General features: G+C 40.2%; 1 protein-coding gene across 6 annotated transcripts in view; it reads left to right on the top strand.

The window, feature by feature from the left end:
• Shroom3 (shroom family member 3) overlaps positions 1-21,717 on the top strand; it is a 308,366-nt gene that overhangs the window by 41,358 nt on the left and 245,291 nt on the right. The gene's annotated exons all lie outside the window — the stretch shown is intronic.

The following is a 21,717-nucleotide window of genomic DNA, read 5'->3' as shown; positions in this document are numbered from 1 at the left end:
GCCATTTGTGTAAAGATCAGTAGCTTCCATCTCCATGGATCAGGATGGAAGTGAACACAAATGTTTGATCAATACTAATAAGTATTTTCACTGCTAACTATACCTATTTCAAAAGCACAGAAAGTTTTATATTTAATTGGCAGTTCAAGAAGGACAAAACAGACAGTGGATATCAGTTAAGAAATTTCAAAATGGACAGTTAAAGTATGCAGAAAAAGATGATTTGGCTGTAAACAGGATTGACAATTTATGTGCTGGATTATACCTCTTTCATAACTATTTGAATGAAATGGGGCAAAGCTGTAAGGGTGATCATGGAGTTTAACTTGTAGATTCTCATGAGTGCTGATAGTCCCTGTTGGGAGTAAACTCTAGCCTGGCTAACTAACCACTATCTATCCCAATCCATTGGCACACATTCAGTAGAGAGAGTGGGAGAGAGAGGGGTGCTTGTTTGGTTGGGGGGAGGTCGGGAGTCCAGGAGAAAGCCACATGCTGCTGTTTTAGTTGCAGCCAGGACCACCCTGTATGGCCATGTGTATTGTGCTCTGCATGAGTCCTGGGAACCCCATTCACATAGATTCCAGAGGAATAACATCCCCTGCAGTTGTATAATATCTCAGTTCTAGCAGCAAACATTTATTTGCCAATTTGGAAATTTTTCCAGTAGTATCCCTTGTGAAGGACAAAGGTCTACTTTGGCTCTTACGTATGTCACTATTAATGCTAACTGCTGAGTGACTACTTAGTAAATATCGATTTAGGGAACAAATGAGAGAAAAACAACTTTAAAAAATAGCTTCATTCATACATAATTCACATATCATACAATTTATCTGTTTAAAGTATACAAGTCAATATTTTTTAGTATGTTCATGGAATAGCACAATATCACTGCAATCAACTTAAAAACATTTCACCCCTCCTTTACCCCCCGCCCCCAAAACCCAGACTCATTAACGCACTCTCTGTTCTTCTTTCTCCAGCTCCTGGCAACCGTAGATTTATTTTCTATCCCAATAGATTTGCCTATTATGGACATTTCATATAAATACAATCATACAATGTGTGGCCTTTTGTCAACAGTGTAGTATTTTCGAGATTCATCCGTATTGAAGTAGGATGTATTCACTCTTCATTTCTTTGTATTTCCAAATTTTATTCCATTATATGGATGAATATACATTTTATTTATACCTTCATCAACTAATAGACATCTCAGTTCCCTCTACTTCTTGCCTCAATAGTACTACTATGAATATTCATTTACACATTGTTTATGTGGGCATATGTTTTCAGTTTTCTTTGTGTATTTACCTAGGAGCGGAATTGCTGGAAAAAAAGGAAACTTTTAATTTAGAAATCTCTTCATTACCAACTTTTGCACCTAAAGTCATCTTATTAATGATATGGGTCTGACTTGGCAGGAACTTCTGGGCCCCTCCCCCCATCCCTACCCATGTTGTGAACCAGTAGGTGAACCACAGAAAATTGAATTGTACTAAATGTTTAGTCTCTTTGGACAGGGTCGCACTTACATTGAATTCCCTCTGATTTATTATTTTGCTACTGCACTTGGAACACAGACAGTATTCACTAAGAATTGGAACTATAGACTGGAAACAGAGGTTCCCTGTTTTCATTAGTCAACTCTCAAAGGATGGATGGAGCCAATTTCAGATTATCCTAGGGCCCTTGCTCTCTTAGTTCCTTAGCCATCCTTCTTTCTTTAGCCTTTTTACTTTCCATTAGTGCCACTTACTGAGCTAAGAGAACACAGATAATTCAGCCAAAGTATTTTTATAGTCTTTAGATGAAAAGAACTTTTAAACATGTGTCATCTTGGTTTTTATGCTCTTGAAAATTGTGTTTTTTATCCTGAAACTATGAAGACATTGCAATCAACTTCTTTCCACCTAATATTAGCTTCTAGTAGTGTGTCAATAGGAATATTTTTAAGGATGATAAAAAGAACTTACTGTAATAGAGGAAAATTATTTAGCAATTAAAAAAAGGAGATCATTAAGTGAGAAGAAAGACTACCAGAAAGATTTTTTTTAAAGACTGTATTTTCATACTAGCAAAAATTTTTACAGCAAAAATTACAAAACAGTAAGTACAGAAACTCTGATTTTCAGTTATTACATTATGTTATCTAGAATTTCCAGTTTTCAATAAAAATAAAAGACATGCAAGGAAATAGAAGGTTATACTAGTAAATTTGTTCACAGGTGCCAAGATTATGACTTTGCAAAGTGAACGTGATCTGAGGGCCGACATCCTAGTATTAATGAACTTGTAGAAAGTTTGATTTTTAAGGAACCCTTTAAACTGTGCCAGTGGTAATGCTTTTCTTAGTGACATGTATACCTGTGCAGCAGGTTTGGAAGAGTACACAGTGAGAGAGTTGCAGTTTGATTCCCAAGGGGACATTGTTTCCTTGGAGAGGAATAATATATGATCTCCCCCATAGGCAAAGCAGTTGGCCAGGTCTTGAGAACCCAATAAAGCTCCAGTGGTAACCATTTATTTGCCCCACCGTATCCAGCATTCCCCCATTTAATTCTTCCTGGACTCTTTTTCCACAGAATGAAATTGGTTGATTCATAGGCTGGCCTGAAGTTTTGAATAGAGAGCTTTGGGGGGAATGTTTAGGAAGTGTTCCAACAAGCCATCAAGACTATTGATAGGTGGCCAAGGCCAGAAAAAAAGAGTATTAGTAATAACAACAGCTTGCTCCTGCATAGCTCTTAATCAAATGTCAGGCATTGCACTAAGCACTGTAGGTGGATTGACTCAGGCGAGTCTCACAGCAATCCCAGGAGGGCAGGCAATTCTTATCCCCAAGTTAGATGAGGGATTGAGGCACAATTAGGTGAAGGAACTTGCTCAAGATCAGCCATGATGTGAATGCAGGTGATCTAGTTCCAGAGTTAGCCCCCAAAACCACTAAGTGTGCAGCCTGGAAACTCAGGTACTTCAGAGTCTGCCTGTGGTGCCCAGAGCTCTGGAGGAAGTAGAAGGGCGGGCGGCACTTTGTCAAAATGCACTGATGAACTGAGGCTTTGTCCTGGCCTTTCACTAATTAGTTGCAGGGCAAAAGATGCTTTAGTTGTATGGAGTTCTTTCGTAGCAAGATGGTATCAACAGACAGATCTACCTTCTCTTCAAAGATACCTGCTTTTTAAAGATAGAGAATGAATGTTCTTTACAATATTGTTCTTTATTGTGGCTGGCTTGTGGAAACTGGCTAAAAAGTCAAATTGAGTGCAGCCAACTCTTGAAGATGAAAAAGCTAAGACACAAGACCATAACAAACTGAGAAGGTAATTTGTGTGTCTGTTTAATCACTGACGTGACCTTTAATCTCTGGTACTTAAAATTTACAGAAATAATCTAACTGTGGCATCTTAAAACAAAGACCTACAGGTCTTTTCACTTCTGCTGTTTGAAGTTGTACAGACATTGTATGAAGGTAAATAAGCCCTGCTAACAGCTTTTGGAAGCATGGTGTACATTAAAGGAGTGAGTGGAGACATGAACCAGGTGGTGGCCTCAGCCAGAGAAGCTATTCCTAAAGCCATAGTGAGGCCTTGGGGTTTTTGGAAAAGCTTTTCTGTGTGTGTGGTGCTGGGGATCAAACCCAGAGCAGTGGTAGGCAAGTTCTCTACCACTAAGCCACATCCCCAGCCCAAGGAGGAAGTTTTGTTGAAGAATGACCCCAGCCAAAAACTAAACTCCCCTCAGTCAAGTAGGGAAAGACAAAGGGTTAGTTCATAAAGTGGAAATCATTATAATATTGGATTGGAGGTGCTTTTGGCCAGTGGGAAGTTGAATTTTATTTCAGCAATTGAAATCAGCTCATTGAAGGCAGGCCCTGGTGTGTTTTATCCACCCCACAGCCTAACATGGAATATAGTGCCCGGTTCTTAACAGGATCAACAGCCAGAGTGGAGGCATGGCTCATGTGGTAGAGCTCCTGAGTTCAAACTCCAATTCCAGCCCTCCCTCCTAGGCCCAAAAAAGAAAAACAAACAAACCAGCATTGCCATTTAATGACACTTGACCGTCTGTACTCTGTTTTATCACCTTCATTTTATGAAGAAATATCCAACTCTTGGAAGTTAAGTTACCTGCAGTTTAACTAAGTTTGCTTTCTTAACCACTGAAGCCCATTGATCTTAAGGGTCAGAACAGGGTTTGGGAATGTCCTTGAAAGTTTGGGGAGCAGGAAACATGAAAAAGTGGAATATGGGATGGAGACAGAATGGCTGGGCAGTGTTTGCACCGTGGTCTTGACTGTGAAGTCATGAGTGGGAATTAACATGTTAGGTAAGAACCAAAAGGAGAGAAGGCAGGGGCATCCTTGAGACATGAGGACTCTGAGACCTCCCCAGAGGAGTGACAGAGAAACTGCGATGCCATGAGAAGTGGGGAAATCAGGCACTGAAGCCAACGTGGAAAGACTTTCAGGCCTGTGGTGATTTGGGGGGTCTGTGCAGGGTGTCCAGTTAGTAGGAAGCACTGCAGCTCTTTCCATGCTTTGTGAGCCTTTGCCTCACAAAAATAGCAATAAAAAACTCCTGTTACTTGCTTTCCCACACTCATAATACATATGCCATATAGGACAGAAAATCATATGCCACATCTGATTTTCTAAGAAAGGTTTTTCTCTCTGATACTAAAAATCTAAGAAAACTCTTTTTTTCTGAGTTTCAAACGCAAGGATGGGATGCAGGGAGTTGCTGCAGCTATCTTGCAGACTTGAGGATGAGAGTAGGAAAAGAGGTAGGAAGCTGACTCAGAGCCCTGACATTGAGGGACCCCTGAAATAGCACTTCTCTGCCTCTTTACTTATTATGTGAAACACACACACAGCATTGTCCAAACCATTTTTAGATGGGTGTTCCGTTATTTTGCAGCCAGAGTATCTAAATTGACACAGACCTTATGCAGACCCCAGGCTACCTTGATCTAAGCCTCACTGTATTTTCTTTTGAACAATAATTTTGGAAAAACACCTTCTAGGAACAGATCAGCTGAAGTGTCTACCAAAACCTCCAAAGTAGTAGGAATTACAAAAAAATGAGAAGAGGAGAATGTACTTCGTATACCATTTTTAGAAAATGAGGGCTTTTAACAAAAGTCTCTAAAGGTCAAACGACCTTGCCCAGAGCTGAGGTCCGGTTTGCTACAAGGGGAGATCTCCTGCTAGGTCTCAGTATTGCAGTGTGCTTCTCAAATGAAAAGAGGGCTCCTGAACCAAGGAACCATTCCCATAGCCCTTAGATACAAAGCGGGCACTGGAAATATTTTCTTCTTTCAGAACTGCTGCCCTTTTCATCTGCTAGCTCCATCTTCCTTATAAGCGCTGGGTGTCAGCTGGCAGGAAGGCAGGCTCGGCCCATGATGGATGTGCACTAATGAGAGTCAGATCACTTTGTTCAGCTTCTCAGTTGTACCAACTATGCTGCTGTGAAGCTCTGAATGACTGGTTGATTAAAAAGTAATTGATTGTAGACTTTCAAAATAAGACTCAAAAGGTACATTGCAAATTAGATCACACAAAAGCCAACTGTCCTTAATTATACTCTTTTTATTCATTTGATTCTTTTCAAGTGTACAGAGTTATTTTAGTATGTAGTACAGACGTCACCATTGGGCTCCTGAAACTTCGCGTATGATACGTAGCTTATACCCTGGGTATGGTGGCACACCTGTAATTCCAGCATTTGGGAAGTGTAGGCAGGAGGATCGCAATTTTGAGGCTAACCTGGGCTGTATAAAGAGTTCCAGGCCAGCCTGAGCTACACAGGGTGATCCTGTCTCAAAACAAAATGAAAAACAAGGGCTGGGGATGTAACTCAATGGTAGAGTGCTTGCTTAGCATGTACAGGTCCTGGGTTTGATCACCAGCATTGAAAAAAAAAAAAAAGTATATGTAAAGTTTATGATAAAATACTTGTGAAAGAGAAAGGAGAAAGGAAACATGCTATGTAGATTCTAGCCCTGCCTCTTCACAAATAACCACCACCCAGGGGAAAGAGTTTAATTTTTCTGAGATTTCGTATGTGTCAATGAAAGTGTTGATTAACTCTTTAGTAAGAGCCTGTCCACATGAACTTGGTTTGTACAGTAAGACAGACTCCTGTTTTGCATAGCATTAGGTTGAGTGGGGGTCTTCCCCATGCTCCTCCCTGACAGAAGCCCCAGCAGGCAGACGTAGCACAGGCCAATAAGCCTCTTGCTAGAGGTATGATCTCAACTGTATATGACTTGGATGGTGGGATTCTGGGTGGAGATACCACATAAAAGACTGGACACTTTCTTCAATTTGCATTTCAGGTAAATAAGAATTACATTTTATTTTTAATATAAATGTGTCCCAAATATTACATACAGCATAGTTACACACTTACACTTAAAGAATTACTCATTTTCTGAAATTCATATTTAACTGGGAATCCCACATTTGTATTTCCTAAATCTGGCAGCAGGAATTCTGGGAGGAGTCATTGGGGTAACACCATCACGCTGAGCTGCTCAGGAAAGGGTGAAGGAGGTGCCACGGAGGACTGTGGGTTTGATAGATCTGCTGCCCTAGGAGGGGGCCCATGGAGGTTCCGCTAGAGGTGGGGGAGTGAAAAGACCAAGGTGGATTTCAGAAACCTGGAGAGAAGGGACAAAACCCTCCTTCTCCTTTCTTCAGACACCCAGTCCTGAATGTCTCTTCTACTCTGTTTCCCTTTCTTACTCTTCATTGCTTTATCATAGGGAGAAAATATTAATTTTTTATGGTGACTATAGCCTTGGCATCCATTTCACGTCCCTGCTCTGGAGTTTGAAATGAGCTGGGTGGCCCTTCTTTGTTTTTCTCATTTTCCATGCTCTCTGCCCCCTCCCTGATTGGATTGACTTCTGCCAGTGTGCCCAGATTGATTTTCCCCTCTGTGGGCTAGCTGTTTCTCAATAGAAAAGGGATTGCCAAATTTTTCAAATTCCTTTCTAAATTTTGGGCCTTTTCTGATTTTATTTCTGTTCAATGCTCAGTTGTTTATACAACCTTCATTCACAGACCATGAATTTAAGAAAGTGGAAACCATGCATCTTTGTAACAATTGTGGGGACAGAATCACGCCAGGGTTTTACCCTGGTACACAGCTGCTTCTTGCAATCGAGACTGAATCAGCAGTGTGTACTACCCGGTTTGTTCCTGTTTGTCAAACAAGATCACTTAACACCTCGGGTTGGGTAACTGCTTTCCGGTGAATGAGAAGGGACCACTGAGCTGGAGACCTGCAGGTAACCTCTCCCAGATGGTAAACATTTGAGGGCACGAGGCCCTTAAGTTAAAAGTAGCAGGAGAATGAACGGGACAAAGACAGAACATGCTGATAGTGACACACGTGCCTCAAGAAATCCCTGAGGTAGGTGCCTAACGGTAAGGTGCTGTTCCCTCAATACTGGCAACTCAAGAGCAGCCCCCACCTGGCTTATTGGTTGTTTCTTCTAAGGATGAGTAGCAAGAGATGCTCTTTGTGGTGGCCTCTGTGTGTCATGTTCAGTGCTCCTTGAGTTCCCTTTGATGCCCGCTATAGGAGATAAGAACTGTGGCAAATAGAGGTCATTGGTCAAGGCCAGTTCTAAAGGGACTGCTAAAGTTTGTCACCTATGCAATCTATTTAAAAAAAAAAGTTTTAAAAATCTCTTACTTACCAGACTTGAAATTCCTTCTACTAGAAACACTAATGAGTACAAAATGTTCATTCAGGTACCTATGCTACACACCAGGGATGCTAAGACGAAAACCATGGCCCCTCTGTCTGGGGCTCACAAGATCAAGTTAACCGATAGTTAAAATACGGAGTAACGAGTGCTGTGGTGATAGTTTACTGCTGGTTAGCCACATGTTAAAGGGGTGTGGGATACTGAGGGGTGCAGCAAAACAGGAAGACCTGAGATAGAGGGAAAGTCATGGGCTTAGCTATCATAAGAACTAATTGCTGTTAGTGTGATGTGCCCAATGCCCCAACTGGGCTGGCTTTTCCAACCCTGGGCTGCTGTGAGCATTGACTACTGGTGCTCACAGCTGCTCTCTCATGGAAAATTGCCCTTTGCTGAAAAGAGCAGAAAACGCCTTGAGGTATGTTCCTCCAGGACAACCTAGCACCAATGAGTGGTTGATAAGACGTATCATCATCATACAGTATCACTGTATGCTATTTATTCTGCAGAGATCCTACAGGATAAGGTGTTCTCCAGACTTCAGCTGGAACTACAGCTCAATGTATGAGCTATCCTGCTCCCCTCATTTTCTTTCTCATTTTCTCAGGTTTCTCCTGAGAACATCCCTCATAAGTCACTTCCATGAGTCCTTGTCTCTGGCTCCACTTCTAGGAAACCCCATCTGACAGTAGAGGAACAGGAGGTTGATGAAGTTTACTGGCTTTGTGGCCTCATTTTTCTGATGTGGGGAGAGACAGCAGACAAGGTGATGGAGAAGGCTGGTGGATGGCTGATGTGGGGAGTACAGGACTGATGTAGAGAATAGGAATGGTATTTGATCATCAGCTTAGGAGAGACACCGTGGTATCTGTGTGGCACTAATCTGTATTGTGGAATCATTTTCCTCAGCACTCAGCAGCCCAGGGAATAAAAATAGAGCAGTAGATGACATGAGGTAGTAGCTGACAGATGGATGCCATAGGAAGTCAAGGGACCGGGCATGATAAGTGACTTTCGGTTTTGAAGGAATGACTATTGTTGGAGAAAATAGAGGTGTGAGGGGCCAAAGATATTTATAAGATTGAAGGAGATATGATGAGCACAAGACAAAGGACACATAACAAGATTGGGAAGCTGGGAAAGGGTGTTCAGACTTTAGAATGCAAGAGGAACTTAAGATTTAAAGGTGAGAGCATTTCTGCTTAATGACAGGTCTGGGATATGCTATCAAGCAGAGGGGAAGTTTCTGGGACAAAGTAATCAAAGCCTTGCAGTGTTAGGGAGTTGGATGGTCATCCTTAAGGATATTTTTGGCATTTTTAACCCAAGAAATTTGCATGAACATGTAGCTCTTACCTGTCCCAAGCCCGAGAAATGATATCACTTTCTGTGGCTGAACCTTTGAAATGTAGGTATCCCTCATGAAGGCTGTGGGCAAAACCAAATTATTAAAGGTACAGGATTTCCTATTGAGACTCTTTTTCTTGGTAATACAGAACCCAAGCTATTGTTAACAGTTTGATAATTCCCGTGTTTCCGTTTTCATGGTCTCATGGGTTCTCTTTGACTTGTTAGCATTCCTGTTAAGTCTCCCAGTCAAGAGAGATTTATTTTTGGATCTCATCCTTTTCTCTTTCCATGAATTTCTACTTGCTCTCCTTGTCTGCTAAACATCTTGCTGACTCAGGCCTCGAAGTCATTCCCTTCCTCATCCAGTTACTTCTTATTCATTGAGTTTATTTCAATATCTCTTTCTGTTTTTTCCAGAGTATTTCAGAGTCCCCTGTCCACATTCTACAGCCTCAAAGCACCCTATTCCCCTTTGTGACTCTTAGCACTGTTGTAATTGAACAAACAAAAAATTAAGTCCTTGTTCCAAGTCTTTCTCACCTGATGGAATGTGACCTCTGTAAGGGCAAGGAATGTGTCTGTATCCCTATCTCCTGGCATAGTGTCTTATGTAAAGAATGTGCTTAATAAATATTTGTAAGACAAAGAAATGAGTATATATTGAACTGAGAATCCAGTTCTATTCCTAGATCTGTTCTTACTTAGATATTTGATCTCAGACAAATCACTTCAGCTTTTTGAGCAAAATAATTGCTTACTCATTAACAGTTTATGATTTCTAATTTCCCAGTACGTCAGCCAACACCTTAGCAGTTCTTAACTTCAACAGTATGCCTGAGTTAGCTAAGAATGTCCTCCTTGAATTTCTTCTTTCTTTTTTCGGTAGCAATGGGGTTTGAACTCATGGCTTCACACTTGCTAGGCAGGCACTCTACCACTTGAGCTACTCCACCAGCCCCCCACCCCTTTTATTTTGTGGTGAGTGTTTTCAAGATAGGGTCTTGTGAACTATCTGTGCTGGGCCTGGCTTCGAACCGCAATCCTCCTGATCTCTGCCTCCTGAGTAGCTAGGATTACAGTTGTGAACCACCTGCTCCCAGCCTCCTGGAACTTTTTAAAGTAGTTTATTCCTAGGAAAACTAGTTTCCTTTGTGTGTTAGTAATCTATTGCTAAGTAAAAATAGCCTTATTTAGTGCCTTAAGACAATAATTTATTATCTCAAAGTAAGCAGAAAAGAAAGTAATAATAAAGATCAGAGTGGGAATCAATGAAATAGGAAAACAAGAGGCAGTGAACCACAAGCTGTTTGAAGAAAGAACATTAAAGGGAGAAGATGCTGTTAATCCAGTGGGCCTGCCTTGTTCACAAGTCAGGAACAGTGTCTAGTTTGCAGGAGCAGACAAGCAAGAACAGTAGTGGGCATCTAGACTGTGCTAACATCTTGGCCAACTCAAGGACCTGGGCTTTTCCTCTGAGTGTGACTGGGACCTATTGGAGGTTTTGAGCTGGAAAGTGACATCATTTGAAGTCTTTAATTCTCTCCTTCTGTGTGTTAAGTTCTTGCTTCTTGTCATGCAGGTTTGTATTTTCATGAGTGCTGAAAATCTAATTTTCTATGAGAGAAATAGGCTACTTCTTTGAGCGGTTTTTCTTTCATGTTTTTAGGTTCAGCGTTTGTTCTTCTGATTTCTAGGGTGTTCACACAGATAGGAGTAACTGCTTTGTCCTACTTATTTTTATGCTATATGCCTACCTCCTGAGGCTGGACTGAGGCTCAGATGGAGAGGTAGCTCAAGGAAGATAGATGGTAGATAGATGGAAGGATAAGGCATATAGATAGCATAGATTGAATGGATGAACAAATGGACAGGTGGATGGATAGGACAGATTGGGTGGATGAAGAAATGGACAGGAAGGAGAGAGGGAAGAAAGGAGTAAGAGGTCTTCCTCTTTTAGGCAGTGCATAAGGAAAACTGGTTGACTTTATCTTTCTTTGTGAATCAAAAACATGGAGTTCAGAAGTTGCCTGGTCAGATTGATGCTACCTTAATTCCAGCCCCTTACTCACCAATATATTCTAGTTTAACAAAGTAGAAATTGCATTTCTGCTTACCTACCAAAAGGCAGTGGGAAAACTGGGGGAGCTGGCATTAGAATATTACCTGTGAATGAGAGGCATATTTGTTGAATAATGAGAGCAGTTGATAAAATTGAACTTTGTCCTTTTGGTGTGGAACACTTCCTGTCCTGAATGCCCAATAATGCCTGGATCTTTTCTTTTGTGTTCTGGTTTTATGCAAACACAAATTATACTCTTGTTGACTTCACTGTAACCCATGAAACTGAAGAAGAGGAAATTTGAGTCCTATAGAAGGCAGTTTCACCAGACCTGCCTCTTGGATTTGTGTGATGGAAACTGAGAACACCTGCATTTTCTAACTGATTTATGATGGAAGAAGTGTCCCAGCAGGAATCAGCCAGTGCTTACTAAGAACAGACAAAGCCACTTCTTTAAAATCATGCATTTTAGATCTGGGAGCAATCTAAGAAATCATCCAATTCTCCCTTATTGTACAAATGAAGAAAGCAAGTAAAGGGCAGAGGTACTGTTCACACTTGACTTCAGTAAGTACTAATTCCTGTACATAGAAATAACACAGGCTTTATGGAGGCCTGTAAGAGTTCTACCTCTACCCTTTACTCTTTGCTATAGCCTTGGGAAAATTAAGTTATCTCTTTAGGCCTTAGATATCTCATCTGTCCCTATATCATATTTTATAAGAATCACATGACATAATATGTAAATCCCTTCACAGGATAAATGATTAATAAGTAATAGGTGTGAATAGCTCCCTTTTGTTGCCAGTGTTGATACAGAATAAAAGCCATCTCAGCCAATACTTGCTTTAATCACAAGCATTTTAAAACATCCACCAATGGTGATTTGTTTCAAATAGTGTTTGATATACTAAGATTCCAACAGAATTCCAAGTAGCAAGTATTTTATGTAAATTATTGTGTTAGGCACTGTAGTAAGTTAAAACATAAATACATACGAGATGTGGTTCTTGTTTTTAAGGGCATGAGAGTAGACATGTGAGCTCAGCCAGGTCTTCATGGAGAAAGTAACATTTGAGAGGCTTCTGGGAAGGTTCTAGAACAAGGGGCTAGGAGACATTCCTATTGAAATGGGCCTGTTAAACTCAAATGCAGAGTATATTTAGATTTAATCAACTCCTCTATTTAAACGAGCATAGAATATGTGAAGAGGAAATCTTAAAAACTATAATAGTAGGTACTATTTATAGAACACTTGTTATATGTTAAATACTTCTCATGTATTCATTCCTATTAGCAGTGTATGAAAGTTCCACTTGGCACATACTTTTGTATCCCTTGGTATTTTTTGTCTTTTTGGTTTTTTTAGCCATCTTAGTTATACTTTGCATTTCTCTGGTAACTAAGGAAGTTGGATACCTTTTCACATGTTCATCAGCCATTTGGATATCTTTGGTAAAGTATCTCTTTTTTTCTCATTTTTAAATTGTATTGTCTGACTTTGTCTTTTTGGTTTGTCAGTGTTATTTACATATTTTGAGGAAAGACCTTTGTCATAAATATATATTACAAATATATTCTCTCACTGAAGCTTGTCTTTTCAATCATTTTTAGTACTGGGGATTGAACCCAGGACCTCATACATGCTAGGCAAGTGCTGTACCACTGAGCTCCATACTCAAACCCACTTTTTCATTCTTATAATCATATCTTTTGATGAAAAAGAGATGTTCTTAATTTTAATATATGCCAGTTTGCAAATTTTCTTTCTTTATGCTACTACTTGTGAATAATATGAAGTATACATATTGGTCTCTGCCTCCAGTCTCTGGCACAAAACTCCTAAATTTCTTCAATTTCCTGAAGGATAAGTGTGCTTTGGGAGTCTTTTATTCTACCATTTAGGACTGAGGTCCTAAATCCCCCTGGAATTTTCCAAGGTGACAGAAGTATTTTTTTGAATCTGAGGCAGCTCTCAGAAGACTCCTGTATTGGAGGGGAGAGGGGTTGGTCACCAGAAATACCAGGTCACAGTTACAAGCTTGGAGCTCTCAGACCTATTCCCCCATTGTTCAGAGTGCTGAAACTGGCTGAAAATATGGTTAAGAACTGATTGTGCCACATGGTACCTTCATAAAACATCTCTAAACTATTGGGTTCACAGAGCTTCTGGGTTGACGGATACGTCTGTGTAACAGGAGGGTGGTGCCTACCCACTCCATGGAGATAGAAGCTCCTGTTCTCCAGACCTTCCAGACCTTGCCTTGTGACCTTCGTTGTATCCCGCATTAATAAGTAGACTGGCAAACATAAACAAAGTGTTTCTGAGTTCTGTGATCTGCTTTAGCAAGGTAACTGAACCCAAAGAGGACTATGTAAGCAAACTGTGCTTACAGCTGGCATCTGAATTGGGGCCCAGTCTTGTGGAACTGAGCACTCATTTTGTGGGATCTGATACTATCTATAGGTACATAGTGTCAGAATCGAATAGAGGGCTCCCAGCTGGTATCTGCTATAGAATTGCTGGTGCCGGCATTACAGTTCCAAAATAAATATTTTTCTATGTCCTAAACCTAAAGTATTTTGTGGTTTTTAAAAGATATGTTTGCTACTCGAATATCACAAAGATGACTTCTTATACTTTATTCTAAATGTTTTATGGTGTTATCTTTCATATCAGGATCTATACTTTATCTGGATTTGGTTTTTTGCATGTGGTGTGAGACTAGAGTCTGGATATTTTTTCTCATATGGTTATTTACAGGACCTAGAACCTATTGTTTAAAATTTCTTCCTTTCCATAAGGAAAAAATTCACTATAAAATTCAATATCACTCTTAATAAAGCAAGTGATTATATATATATATATATAGAGAGAGAGAGAGAGAGAGAGAGAGAGAGAGATGGTTGTTTTTTGGACTCTATATTCTGTTCCATTTGCTCAGCTTACCTATTCTTGTGCCAATATTGTACAATCTTGATTATCATATCTTTACAATGAGGTGTTTTTTCCTTGTGGTACTGAAGATCGAACCCAAGATCTCACTCATGGGATGCAAGTACTCTACCACTGAGCTACACCTCTAGCCCTTTTTTAAACTTTATTTTGAGACAGGATCTTGTGCTCAGGCTAGTCTCAAACTTGAGATCCTTCTGCCTCAGCCTCCCAAGTAGTTGGGAGCCACCACACCCGCCTCATGCCAAGTCTTGATTTCTAGAAGGGGAAGTCTTCCAGCTTTTCTCTTTAAGATTGGCCCTTCACATTTTTGTATATATCTTAGAAACAGCTTCTCAATTTCCACCAAAAATATACTTGGGTTTTGTTTAAGATCGTGGTGAATCTCTAGATTAGTCCATGGAAAATTATCATCTTAACATTATCAAGCATTTTATTCCATGAGCATGGTATATTTCTCCACTTATTCAGGTCTTCTTTACTTTTACCCAGTAATATTTTGTAGTTATCAGTGTAGGTAGATAGAGCATAGATAGATAGCGGTCTTACACATATTTCATTAGATTTACTCCTAGGTGGTTAATTATACTATAGTAAAGTACATTGTTTTAAAATATTTTTTCTGTCTGTTGCTATTATACAGACATATAATTGATTTTTGTGTATTAATCCTTTGTCTTGTGATCTTAAAAATTCTAAAATATAATATTTGTGGGAGTTTTTTTGTAGGTATCATTTAATAGTTTTTAAAAGTTCCCTTCTACTTTAGTTTCCTAAGATTTTGTTGAAAACTATGGGTGCTGTTCTTATCAGGTGCTCGTATGCATGTCTTAAGATGTCTACCACTGTTTTGGCTCAGCTCTAGGATCTAATTCTGTAGCCCCTTTCCTCGTCGTGGTGCTACCCCACATTCACAGAAACTCTAAACAACAGAAACTGAACAAACACCTCAGTCAGGGAAGTGGCAGGGAATAAGAAGGAAACAAATGTAAGAGATCTTTATGCTGTGTAATAGAAATACTTTGTATCATCCTGAATGTGTTGGAAGTGAGATAGAACCAGATTTCTCAATATTTCAAACTTTTGCCTCCTTTTTATAAGTACAAAAACCACATCTCATACCTTTGTTTCGTATTTGAATTGTAGAAACAATAAGCTGTTTTCCAAGTATAAAATTTAATATAGATTAAACTTCTTTCGAATTGTATTTTCTCCCATCCCTAAAGCTGAAATGTCATCTAACTCCACTATTGTCTGTTAGTTTAAGGTAACTGAATGGCATTCACCCCCGCTGTGGTAGAGGAGCAGATCCACTGGTTATGCAGTCCCTCCTTAATGTCCTCTGGATGTCCCTGGATGGTTGAGGAAGTGATAATTGTGTGAAGACTAACTGGCATTTATCATCGAAGATTTCAGACCTGGTTTGTCCTGACCCCAGTTGCAGGTGGACTCTGTGGAATACACATTTTGTAGATTTCCAAATTTACTGATACTTAAGCAGTTTAATACTGTAGAATTATTTCAGCCTTTGAACATAGGACTTGAATGGAATGAGCCCTGGCGCCCTCTTGTGGACACGAGAGAATGTTCAAGGAGAACAGCATTTCATTCCATAGAACTACTTTGTGTTCTTGTGTCCCGTTGATCTAAGATGACCCAAACAGTGAAAAGATTTCAAGCCATGGAACCAGGCATTACATTGCCACGTGTATGCCCTGTGAGTTTAAGATTCCTTATCTGATAAATGGTAATATCAATAGTATCCACTTTGTAAGATTCTTCAGAATCTTACAGATTTAAAGCAAGTTTCCTTAGTTCCTAATTTCCTAAGATCTTGTTTGAAACTGTGAGTTAGGCATTAAATTTTACCAGATGCTTTTTCTACATTGTTCACTTCTAAGGCAGGTGTGGTAGCTCACACTGTAATCCAAGCATTCTGGTGGCTGAGGCAGGAGGATCATGAGTTCAAGGCCAGCCTGGTCTACATAGCAAGTTACAGCCTGGCCTAAGCTACACAGAGAGACCAGATCTCAAAACAAAACAAGGGCCAAGGAGTTAGCTCAGTGGTGGAGCACTTGTCTAGCATGTGCAGGGCTCTGGGTTCTATCCTCAGCACTGTGGGGGTAGGGAGAGGTAGGAGATATCCACTTCTGTTTTGGCTCTAGGACCCAATATTATACCCTTTTCCTAGGCTTGTTTGTACCCCTACTAACACACAAGCACACACACTACTTAGTACTTAGCCTGGCACATAGTAGGTTTTCAATAAGTGGTATCTGTGCTTATTAATCATCTTAATGGTGAAACCAGAGGGTAGGGAAGGATATGTAGGATATAGTATCCCAAAACGGCCTGCCTGTCGGCACCTCTACTCCCTTAATCTCCTCCTACCTCATTCTTGTTGTCCTGAGGTAACCACTCAGCTCTTAACTATTTCTTTTTATATTTATTGTCATATGTTTAGTTATATACCTTATGGCTTTTTCTTGACTTTTTTCAGATATAGGTACTATTAATTGTTTTTCTACTTATGGAAAATGAAAATTTAGCTCTCATACATTACTCTCTTAATCCTAATTTATGATTCCATTTATATAGAATAATTATATGTTTACATGTTTGGCCTCTCCATAATAAACAAAAGTGAGGACAAAAAACATAAAAGGTAAATAATAACAAAAGAAATTTAGATTCACAGTATTAATGTCAGGCTAACTTAAACTTCAGTCATAATGAGTCAGAGATAGGCTTATAATGAGAAATTATAATTTACAATGGCAATGAAGTTTGCACATAATTTTAGGCAACAGTGGCCAGAAAGAATTAAAAGAGAAGATAGTTGTGCATGACTGATCAAATAGCAAAAAACTAAAAAGGGTGTAGGGGATCTGAATAATATCATGAAGGTAAATCCAATGTGTCTCCAGATAAATGACACATGCAAAATGTGACCTTATCCAGGTTATCAAGAAAGCTGTCTTCCCAAGCAGCCGTGCCACCTCCCATTCTGACCAGCAGGGTATAGGATGCCAGTTCTCCACATCCTCCGCAGTGCTTGTTACTATCTGTCTTTGTGATGATGACTGTTTTAGTAGGTGTGAAGTGGTATGTCATTGTTTCATTGCTTTTTTTTTTTTTTTGTGGGATTGAAGTTTGCAGTCAAGACTCTGCACTTGCAAAGCAAGTATTCTACCACTTGAGCCACACCTCCAGCCCATTTTTGCTCTGGTTATTTTGGAGATGGGGTCGCAAACTATTTGCCTAGGCTGGCCTCAAGCCTTGATCCTCCAGATCTCAGCTTTCCAAGTAACTAGGATTATAGGCAGGAACCACCTGCATCCAGCTTCGTTGTGGTTTTGACTCTCTCTGATGGCTAATGATATTCAATAACTTCATGTGCTTATTGGTCATTAGTATATCTTCAGAGAAATATCTATAAATCATTTGCCCTTTTAAAAATTCAGTTGTTTATTTTGTCTTTTTATTGAGTTCTAAGAGTTCTCTATATATTCTGGATATAAGCCCTTATCAAATATATAATTTACAATAATTCTCTCCTATTCTCGGTTGTCTTTACTTTTCCTTTTTTTTCCTCCTCTCCCTCCTCCTATTTCTCCTTCTGTTTCCTCTTCATTTTGTTCTTTTTTTTTTTTGAGAAATGGACTCACTATGTAGCCTAGACTGCCTGAAACTCACTATGTACCCCAGGCTGGCTATGAACTCATGATCCTCTTGTCTCAGCCTCCTGAGTGCTGAGATAACAGGCATATTCACCTTCTTGCTGACAGAGTTCCTGAGTGACACAAGGCATAGGATCAGAATGCCTGTGTGTCTATATCCTATAGTCTCTTTCTTCTTATATCACCACAGGAATTCAACCATGTAGACTCCAGCCCTTATCTATCTATCCTAATCACTTCCCAAAGGTTCCACCTATTTTTGTGTGTGTGGGGGGGAGTACTGGGGTTTGAACTCAGAGCCTTGTGGTTGCTAGGCAAGTGCTCTACCACTTACTGTACTCCAAAGACCCACTTCTAAACATCATGGCCAGAATGAGTTTCTCCTCCTCCTCTTTCTTTCCCCTCCTTTTTTATTCAGGGTTTCACTATGTAGTCCAAGCTACCCTCAAACTCCTGATCATCCTGATGTATATCACACGTGTACCTAAGTTTTCACTTTCTTAATACCTCAAAAAAGGAACTAAGTTTCGTGCTGGTGGAGTGGCTCAAGTGGTAGAGAGCCTGCCTAGCAAGCATGAAGCCCTGAATTCAAACCCCAGTGCTGCCAAAAAAAAAAAAAGGAATTAAATTTCAACACATGAGCACTTGGGGGACACACTCAAATCATATCCAAACCATCGTGTGTCCAACTTCTTTTGCCTGTGAATATTCACTTGTTCCAATGCCATTCCTTGAAAAGATCATCATCATTATTATTCTGTGGCATTGGGGTTTGAATTCAGGGCCTTGTACTTGCCCTCTGTCACTTGAGCCACACTCCAGCCCTTTTTTTTTATTTAGTTATTTTTTTGAACAGGATCTTCCTTTTGTGTCTGGGCCAGCCTGAACTGCAATCTTCTATTTACATTTCCTGCATGGCTCAGATGACAGGAAAGCACCACCTTGGGTTGAGATGAAGGTCTTGTCAACTTTTTGCCCAGGCTGGCCTTGAACCATGATCCTGCAGATCTCTGCCTTCTCAATAGCTATAATTACATGTATAAGCCACTGCATATAGTGAAAAGATTACTCTTTCACCTATTAAATTGTCTTAATGCCCTTGTCAAAAGTCAGCTGACCATTGAACTGGAGGTGTGGCCCAAGCAGTAGAGCTCCTACTTTGCAAGCATGAAGCCTTAAGTTCAAAACCCAGTCCCTTCAAAAACAACAGCAACAACAAACTCATCTAACCATGAGTGTGAGAATTCATTTCTGGAGTCCTGATACTATCCCATTCTGTTGATGCCTGTCCTTTTGCTAGTACTACAATGTCTTGATTACTATTTGCTTTGTAGTAAATTTTGAATTAGAAAGTATGAGTTCTCCAACATTTTTTTTTTCTTTTTCAAGATTGTTCTGTGTATTCTAGGTGTTGAGTTTCCATATGAATTTCAGGTCAGCTGGTCAGTTTCTGTGAAGAAACCAAATGTGATTTTGATAGAGGTTGTGTTGAATTTGTGGATCAGCTTGGGAAGCACTGCCATCTTAATAACATTAAGTCCTCCAATCCGTGAACATGAGATGTCTTTCCATTTATTTAGATCTTCTTTAATTTCTTTCAACATTGCTATGTAGTTTTCTAAGCATATGTCCTGGTTGGTTCTTGGTACTTTGACATAATGGGTAATTTACATGCAGCATAAATGTATTGCTCACAGTTGTGGAGGATGAAAAGTCCAAGATGAGGGCACCAGTAGAGTTATCTGTCACTTGCTCGGTATCTACTTCTAAGATGTTGCCTTTCTTTCAAGTTTCTGGGTGATGCTGAAGTTGCTGGTCTGAGGCTCACATTTGGGAATCACAGGAAGTTTGTTAGCTCAGTTTAGGGAGCAAGGGAAGAGAGACTACGGGATGTACATGAAGAAAGGCAATAAGTGACTAAGCCCTTATGTGAATGGGCCTCTGCTGGTTTGGTCCTGTCATGTGCAGTGAAGCTAGCAGAGGGTAAAGTCAGTGTAACAAATAATGATAAAGAGTTAAGAGCACAGATTGTACCAGTATAGAACAAGTTTGGATTGTTTCTGTGCCAAATATACCTGTGAGACTTTGGGAAAGTTACTTTTAACCTCTCTAATTAGTTTCTTTAAATGTAAGATCAGATTAATAATAGTCATTGCTTTATAGATGACTGGAAGAATTAAGTAAGTTATACGTAAAGTGCTAGGCACAGTACCTGATCCAGAGTGAGTGCTCTGTAAGCGTTATCTCTGCTCATTAGTGGTGACCCAGCCCTGTCAACACATGACTGGAAGCCCTTGGAATTGTTTTCACTGAATGAGACATGTATGGGCTTGGATATTCTGGTTTTGGCTGTCAGGTTGTTGAGGACTGACATGTGTGCATATGATGTAAGTGTAATTGGAGAGGGCTGTGGCACAGAGGATGTAGTAAGGGGACCTTAGTTTCTTTATCTGTGAAAGGAAAGGAGTTGGATTAAAGAATTTCTAAGATTTCTTCCAGTTCTACAATAGGATTTCCTTGATGTTTCCTACAGTAACTCTTTGAATTTAGACTTTTTTCCTCCCAAACACAAGGTGGCAGCAGAAGACAAGGCTTTTGGCCACCATAAACCAGTAGGATAAACTGTCATTGTCTAATTCACACCATGCTATAAAATAAAGGATTCAAAAGGTGTAAGATCACTGCCTACGCTGAGTGGTTTCTATGAGGCCAAGGCTTTATGTCCCTAGAATTATGCTTATATCATTATTACCAGGATTTTCCTACTCTTCCGATACCCACTGAAGGCAGAGGCCATTACTGCTACTACTCCTGGGGAAAATACCTGCTAAGCATTCGTCTGAAATAAGCTGGGGTCCTAGGTAGCATGATGGAACTGTGTAAGAATACTTTCTTTCTTCCAAAATCTGGGAAGACTTGAGGCATGGGTGCTTGGTAATGCTCACTCAAGAAAATAAATGTCAAATAAAAAGCCCATTGTTGGCAATCTATTCAAATGTGTTCTAGTTATAAACAATGGTAAGGAATCTTGATGATCTGTGGGTTGGGAGACTCTAATCCTTGATTGGGCCTAGTGACTCCTGACCAGATGGGCTGGGAAGGGAAGGGGAGAAAGTGGGAGGCAGACCCTGAGAAACCATGTTGCTAGGAGGAAAGACATAGGGGCCTGTCCTTCAACTGGAAAGGGTCCTGGAGAGAGTTGTTCTGAGGATCCCTGAGGGCAGAGGCTGGGAGCCTGGTTGAGGTACAGATCAGGTGACCCTTGGGCCAAGAATTTCAACTTGAAGCCAAAGGGAATTGGCATCAGGTTTAAATAAAAATATTCCCTTTCTCCAGGGAACCTGGGGGACTTCCAGACAAAAGCTGACCTAAGCAGGACAGTGGAAAGAAATAGAATGGAAGGACTGAAAAGATAGGGTCAAGGGTTAAGGTAAAGGGTTGGCAGACCCTTTACCGAAAGGAAATTGACACAAGAATACCAGAAGAAGTTGCTTAATGATTTAGACTTATGTCCTATGACTCTAGCAATTTAAGAGGACCCTGATTGTCCCCACCCCATGCAATCAGCTCATTTCCTGAGGTTTAGATCCAAAAGCAGAGGGAATCTCCAGAGGGGAGAGAACTGTGTCCTGAGTTTCAGAGAAGGTCTCCTTCCTTCTTTCTTTTTCTTCCTGCTAAGCGTGAGCGCAGAAAATTTTCAAGGAAAGCAGCAACAGGAAACAGGCAGATCTGGAATGTGGACCACTTCGTTAAAATTCCTTCACTTTCCCAAGCCTGGATTAGAGTTTGCTCTTTGCGCATGGTGTGGAGTGATAGCGGTATGGTAAGGGAAAATGCTTACCCCTTGAATTTGGTGACCTTTTTGGTAGTCATTACCCAAATTACTTCCACAATTAGTGGGGTGGTGAGGGTAAAGAAGCCTAACCTGACTCTAAGGGACTTGGGGT

Source organism: Castor canadensis, chromosome 9 (genome assembly GCF_047511655.1).
Source record: "Castor canadensis chromosome 9, mCasCan1.hap1v2, whole genome shotgun sequence".
NCBI lineage: Eukaryota > Metazoa > Chordata > Mammalia > Rodentia > Castoridae > Castor > Castor canadensis.
Note: the sequence above shows the minus strand (reverse complement) of the source record. Positions and strands in the feature narration are given on the sequence as shown.